The sequence below is a fragment of the Monomorium pharaonis genome, chromosome 8 (genome assembly GCF_013373865.1).
Source record: "Monomorium pharaonis isolate MP-MQ-018 chromosome 8, ASM1337386v2, whole genome shotgun sequence".
Lineage (NCBI taxonomy): Eukaryota > Metazoa > Arthropoda > Insecta > Hymenoptera > Formicidae > Monomorium > Monomorium pharaonis.
Window position 1 is genome coordinate 18,255,095 of NC_050474.1, and position 7,957 is coordinate 18,263,051.

Genomic DNA, 7,957 nt, shown 5'->3' on the forward strand with positions numbered 1-7,957 from the left:
TTTGATGAGGAGAACGCATTTTGATAACGCAACATGATAGAGAAGACCGAGGAGGTGATTGTAACATCCGTCGTTTCATATGAAGCGTACGTGATATCCTCGGTATTCACAGAAGTGATTCAATGGGTTGAGGTTGAATCGCTCCTCTCGTCCAAAGATCACTTCACTGTCACGTTTCCTTTGCGTGGAAATACTTTGACAAGAAGTCGCTTAACGACGATTGGCAGGGCCGCTTTGTGAGTTCCTAAGTTTAAATCTAACAGGTCAAGAAGGCTAATGACACTTAATAGTAATAATGTGTACAACATTCACGCGCAACATCACTCCGTGAGTTTATCATGATAATATGTCAAACTGAATATATCCCTGCGTGTTAGGGAATACTTGTGCGTATTTACGCATTTATTATATTTTATCTGCTTTCAAACAATTACTTTATGTTTTGTTTTATCAATTTGTTTATTAATTAATTTTTTTGCATGTAAATATATCGTCATTTTATCGTTTAATGAATTAATGTTTGTTTAATATATTTTTGCGCAAATATATACAATAAAAATAGTAAAAATTTGTATCATTGTTGCATTATGAAAAATAGTAATTGTTTGATTATGTTATACGTCATTATGCAAAATTATAATATAAAATCATCATACAAGATTATCCAAAGTTCAAGATTTTTTTAATTTACAATGATCAACTTTTTATTTATTTTCTACTAAATATAAACGGCATATAAAATATTTTATTAATTTATTATCAATATAAAGGGCAATTTAAATACTTGTTTAGAACAGTAAAAAATATTTTTTAAAATTCTTTTAAAATTTTATGCAACATTTTTTAAGTACAAATTAATAATCTTTGAATAATATGTATAATATGTACAGAAAAATATTTTCCACTGTAAATTCTGATATCTCTTATAATAATGTTTTGGCGATTGTGGTTTGGGTCATTAAATTCTAATATAAGAAAAAATTTTTCATATTTTCAAAAATCAAGTTGATGGAATAAAGAAACAAATAAATATTTTTATTATTTTGAAACTTGTTTTCTGGGTTCTTTAATTTAAACCTGAGGTCGACATTTTCAAATATTAAAAATTCAAGAAATGGCAAAACCAAAATAATGGACAAAAAATAACAAATAGAGTTATTTAACAACCAAAAATAAATCCAGAAAACAAATCTTAAATTAATTAGACTATTCTTGTTTCTGGCCTGTCATATTAATTCCGTCGTTTCAGATTTTTGAAATTTAAACTTTGATCTCAGATTCAGCGACTCCAAAAAATTCTTGGGTACAAAATTTAAAAAATCTATCGGACACAAAGATTCATGACAAAAAGGATTAACTTAGAAATGTATGTAAAGTTAATTTAGAAACGAAATTTTGATATGATATATTGATATTTCTTAATTCAAATTTTTTATTTTAATTAAATTAATTTTATTATGTACAATAAAATATAACAAAAAGTATATTGCTTGTGTTATTACTAAAAATTTTTTACTTTAGCCTTTCCTCAAAATTTTTAAGATTTATTTTTATAAAAAATCTTGTTTGGAATATACACATATGTATGTATATCAAAGTTAAAAGATACATAATAAAAAAATGTATGAATTTAATATGTATTATCTTCGAAAAATTATATAATTCTTCTATAAATATTGTATTAAATAATATTGAATATTTGCCGAAATTTTTTAAATAAAATATTTTTATCCAATAATTATTTTTTAATATAATTGTTTTGAACATTACACGTATTATAATTTAAATGTAATTTTTATTACAGATAAATATTATATGTTCTACAACTTCGCGCATCATTAAATGAATGCAACCTGAGAAGAAGTCGTGAGTATACATACAATTAGTTTTTATATCATATACAAAAGTATTGCTTATTAAATATAATTATTTGTTTAGATGAAGGAACTGAGCAGTTGGCAGTTTGAAAGGAACAGAAGGACTAAGGTAGGCATCAGGCGACGCGACGGAGCGATTATGGTAAGTTTTTATTACTATTTATTATGATTTATTTATTATCATAATCGTTTATTTGAATGATTTGAACAAAAATTACAGAGAGAGAGGGGGGAGAAGGGAGGGAAAGGATATATAATATATTATATACAGATATATATTTATCTAAAATTTTTTAATTGCACAACGGTTTTCTGTAAAAATAGAGAAGCCTATGCAACTTACACTGGAAACCAGTAACAAATTTCGCTCGCTAATAGTTTCGATCGCAGGCCGGATCAGATACCAATTTATTTTTACGCAATGTATATAATTACAAGATATTGTCAGCCAAAATAAATTGGGTATTGAAAATTAGTATTACGATACGATCGTAAAATTGACTAATAACGTAAATGTATAGTACGTCCTTTGAGTTTATAACATGCTTTATTATGTTTACATTTTTTTAAAATTTAATTTGATACGACAGTAAAACCAAATGAATGACATAATACAAATGTCGCATTTGCGATAACACAAATTGGGGGGACATAATTTAATTTCGCGATTTAATTAATCATGCGATTGCGTCTCGCTCATCAATGTATCGCATATTAAAATGCAAAACCGTGGTAACACCGTGGTGGACGAAAACGAACGTTATCGGTACTTTTACGAGCGGCAATTTATTCATCTTTACGAATCCGGCCGAATCGAAGCGACGATTCCGTTACTCGCCTATCGACGCCATCGCATCTTTGTACATTTCGCGGGCCGCGGAGTATTCAATAAATATTCACCCCCTCGCTCTCGCACGACGAGCCATCACCGTCTCTCGCACCGTTGACGGCTGCCGGCGCGCGATTTATCGACGAGTGCTTGGATACTCGATTCGAGTAGAAGAGATGACGGACGGCTAAGAGATGCCACTGTAGCGCCGTATTCTCGAGATAAGGATGCTCCTCGGAGTAGAAGGAGGAGGAGGAGCAGGATGAGGAGGAAGAGTGACACGATGCGTCGCATTGGTGTCTCCCTTAGTCGTGTTACGCGACAGGAAAATCCACCGGGCTTTTCGTTCTCTGGAAAACGCTTATCGCGCCCGGATGTATGCACGTGAACGAGAGAAACAGAATCTTTCATTCTCTCTCTCTCTCTCTCTCTCTCTCTCTCTCTCTCTCTCTCTCTCTCTCTCTCTCTCTAGCACGGTTTCCATCTATCGGGCGACGTTCCGGGCGATCGATCTTTGAATCTCGCTTACATGCTTGTCGGCTTAATCGATCTTCCATCGATAAGGGACTACGTTTGCGCTGTCTCGCAACTGCTCGTCGCCCGTTTATCCACTTCGACATTAGGACGCACCATACCCTCGCGAAGCGCCGCCGCCACGATTGTTTACGGTGTCGACATCCGCTCGTACTTCAACCCCCTCCCTCTCCCCCCTCCCCCCCCATGACATTCAACGTGAACTGCTTTACGCAGCGGTGATTTAGAGTCACCGCTAAATTGGCGCACCTTCGCGCGCCTTTATTATTTAATATAACGCGGTAATATTTCCGAGAGACTGATCGATAAATAATGTCCCCTCCCCCCCGCGCTCGCGGCCACGCGCTGACGTTAACCGTCTTCTTTATCGCCCGCCCGTAATGGCAATAATACTTAACGGGCAATATGACCGAAGTTGGCGGAACGTTACATTGTTGTTTACGTGGATATCGTGATACACGGCGGCCCGGCCGGCAATTCGTTATTCAGCCCGCTGCATTATTCCCGTTACGTGCATGTGTGTGTGTGTTGTATGCGCGAGCGCGCGTTGCACGTATTTCGGACGCTCTTAAGGGACTTCTGGTCCTGGAGGACGATAAATTCTGTTGCGCTCACATTTTCCCCGTGACTCCTCGTACGTGCGGGGATAAGGATAAAGCGGACGATGAAAGCTCGCGGCATACTGAGAATCCTCCCTCTTATTTATTTTCTTTTCTCTCTCTTCCCTCCTCCCCCCCCCCCCCCCGTATATGCGCCCGCCATTCGTCATGCTGCCGCGCCGTCGCCGGAACGAAAATGAAAAACGCACCGGAAACGCCGAAAGTAACCGCCAGGTCACACGCGCGGAAACTACGAGAAGGACGAGCGAGAAGGATCTTTGTTTCGCGATCGAAGGGAAAGAGGGTCGCAATTTCTCCCGTGACGGGTGAATGAAATTTTCATCGAGGACGGAGAGAGGTCGGGCGAATTAGCTGGAGGAATAATCTAGCAATAAGTGTTTTCGTTTCTCCTCCGTGACCCAATTTCTCGTTACACGAAAGTGGGCTACCTTCATATTATATTTATGCCGCGCGCGCGACGTCAAATTTATGCGCCCAAAGTCGGAAGTGTCACGCGAAATCGCGGAGGAAACGAGCCTATACGAAAGAGAGCGAATCGATCGCGGTTTAGGAGCGGAGTTCGCGCGCGATTTTCCCATGGCGACCATCAACCCGCTCGCCTTCTCCCCCGAGTTATATTCCCTCCCCCGGTGGGACAATGGGGAGGGCCGTGAGAATGAGAGATAAGGGCGATTAGAGCGGGAGACCCGGACGGAAGGAGAAACGTAGAGGTCCGTAAATCAGGATGTTACTCCCCTTGATCCGATTACGAGCGATTATATTCCGCGCGGAGTCTCTCTCTCTCTCTCTCTCTCTCTCTCTCTCTCTCTTCTTCTTTTACGGCAACACGACCGGCCTCGCCAATTGCCTCGCTCTTTTGCAACTTTTCCCTCTCTCTCTCTCTTTTCGTGTTGATAACCCCGTTGCCTGCCGCGACCGTATAGAGTTATGGACACTATTTCTTTTTTTGGTCAGAATATCACTCTCTTGGCGGGAATATGCGACGAGGCGATTTTTTAATAGTAAATAACTTTCTATTTTTTCGTCTTTTAATGACTTTAACGGCGCAGTTTGGAAGCGTAGAATAAAGACTGGAAAATAAAAATAGTCAATTACGCTATAATTTTGCTGTGTGATATCGCTCTTAAAGTGTATATGGTTCGACTCTGCTTAATCCCTCGCATATGAAGCTCCTCTCGTAAAGCTCGCTGCTTTTTATATGAGGGACTTCTTTATATCCTTATCGTCTTAAAACGTTAACGACTTAAAAGTGCTCGCGATACTCTCTTAGCAACTTTGGAAAAATATCGACTTTTAGCCATTTCGTTGTTTCGCAGCAGCTGCATTGTCCATTAAACAGCCTTAAGCCCGCCAGTCTTAACTCTCATAAAATTCCACAGTCTTCTGGTGTTTTTTTTTCTTCTTACTATCTGTTTATAAAAAAAATCCGTTTGAGCTTGTCATATAATTAATTGCTTTTTCTGCAAATTAATACGCGCCACTTTTTACCGTGCGATATTTTTATTCTCTATTTTTAGAAGTCTGAAAATATACAAATTAAATAAATGCAGATTAAAAATAGATTATAATTAAAGTTAAATATAATGTTTAAGGCTCTAATAATAAATTATCGAAACTAAATGAAAGAGAGGCCAATGAGTCACTACAGTGTAGAAATTATATTGACTCTGGAAGTATAACAAAATAGATTCGTTTCGATCTGTTATCAGATTATTCTCAATAATACATGTATGTACAAATGAAAATAATGTGCAGATTACATCTATTTAATCATATTATCTACGGTGTTATTAAACGGTGCGTGCTATCGTTGGTTTAATACAGTAGTGTATTGTCAGTAGTGGTTTGACATCCGTCAAATGATTTACATTGAATCCATAAAGGCGCGTCAAGGATTAAAATGATCATTAATGTTTTGTGGTTATAATTAGCTCGTTACAATTTCTATATTAATGTGAAAGTGAATTATGTGAGCCGTTATCTGTAGTGTTTGAGAAGGATCTATAGACGGGCAGATGAGACAAAAAAATAAAACGTAGACCAATATGTTTGTCGATGTCTAATCGACAAGATTACAATTGGAAGTGCACTTAAATAAATTTGTATATTACATCGTACTGTTAAAATGGATATGTCTATTAATTTCTTTTAGATTATTACGCTTTGTTTCATATGCAATATAGGTGTTGCAAATGCATTAGAAGTACGTAATAATGAAGAAATTATCAGGCTTTGAGATTAATGATCCTTCGAGTAAGAAGGGAGCCCTGCGATGTCAGTTTGCATCAAGCTGCCGATAGCAGCAGGCCAGGGTGGTTAAGATGGAATACGGCGGGATACGTCGCTCAACAGATGGGGAAACAGAGATGTTGCCTGGTAACAATCGGAGGATGCGCTGTCGCTTGGACGGATTGCGCGCGTTGTCATCCGCGACGAACAATGAGTCGTGGCCGACCTCCGAATAGGGAGATGGAATTTGTGTGGTCTCGGGGCCGCATTTGATATCGGAAAATCAGAGGAGAGGGCCGCAAGCCACGACAATGCATTCCGAACATATTGCTCCTCGGGATTCTTTCCGTCATTGCAGCCTCGTGTGTGTTTGTTGACGTGTAATCGCACGAGTAACGCTTTTATTCGCCGGGGATGCGCTATTATTTTGCATGTTTAATCGCGGAGATTTAGATGACAAGTCGTCAGATTTCTTATGCGTTTATTTTTTTTTTTTACAAATGCATAAAGGTTGCCTCACAAGATTAATATTGGATTCTAATAAAACACATTCCATTGTTACTTCTACGCAGAAAAAATAATTTTGCTGAAGTATCTAAGAATTTAACTAACATAGACGTGAAGATAACTTTGTTGAATCATTAAAATGATTATAAAGTACATTCGAATAATGCTATAAAACACGTTTTGATATTCCATATTGAGAAAAGAATTTGATAATAGTTAACAAATGTTAAGCGAAACAATGCCAATTAAATACTTTGTCAATATAACCATAAAAACAATTTTACTTTCCTAAATATTTAGTAAGTATAATCAAATTTAATAATACTTATTATTAAACTTTCTTTTAACCAGCTAAGCGCCTTACATAATTATTGCGAAACTTAACAAAATTATTGTTATCTTTCTGTTTCAATGTGCAATGTATGATTTTGATATTATATTACAAGTGCTAGAAAAACATACTAATAATGTACGGAAAAAACAATTTTACTCAAGTATCTGAAAATTTAACTATACATATAGATATAGATTAAAAAATAATTTTGCTGGACAGTCAAAACAATTATGCAGGACGCTCAAGTATAACGAGCAAGGCTGCATAAAGTCTTGATATATTCTAACAACCAGTTATGTCCTATACATTTTTTGATACTTCACTGAGAACAAAGTGTTTGTAACTATAGTTGTATAACAAAAGAACTATAGTCAGGAGCTCCATTTTTGTAGTTCTTACTGGCAAATATAAAGTTATTGTTAATACTATATAGTAATTACTGTAATATTAATCTTGTATTTATAGTTTTATCAACTTTTAAAGAATTTTATTATAAATTATGATAACTCTTTAAATATTAATGTAGTAAAATATAGATACGTGTATGTGTGTGTGATTATATATGACTATTTTTTAAAATATTCGTCTATTATTTACGTAGTAATAATAATAATTAATAGCTATAATTGCACAGTAAAATAACCATAAATATATAACTGATGCCAAAAATGACTATAAATTATAACTAAATTATGGTAATTACAACTACTTTTCTCTCAGTATTTAGTTAAAACATCAATTCTGTATAATATATTTCGACTGTAAAAATGAAGATCTCCCTCTTCAACAGATAAATATATTTATTAGTCTTATTTGTAATTAAGAATTCCCAAGATATATTGCTTTCTCATTATGCAAATGTTAAATCTGACATTAATCCTTAAAAGAGGCGCGGCTGCTATCTCGACCTCGATGCAAGCCCATTTTTATTTCTGGTGTCAGAATCATGCGTACACAAATCATTTGCAGGATGCGTCCCTGGATTTATGTTACCATGCGGTTACGTAATGGTTTCGTCTGACATTAC

At 36.0% G+C, this 7,957-nt stretch overlaps 1 long non-coding RNA gene across 1 annotated transcript in view; it reads left to right on the forward strand.

Moving 5' to 3' along the window:
• LOC105834914 overlaps positions 1 to 7,957 on the forward strand; it is a 39,277-nt gene that overhangs the window by 25,229 nt on the left and 6,091 nt on the right. Inside the window, exons 2-3 of the long non-coding RNA XR_004964337.1 lie at positions 1,805 to 1,866; positions 1,939 to 2,019. This is a non-coding gene — a long non-coding RNA (uncharacterized LOC105834914). The remainder of the gene's footprint in view (positions 1 to 1,804; positions 1,867 to 1,938; positions 2,020 to 7,957) is intronic.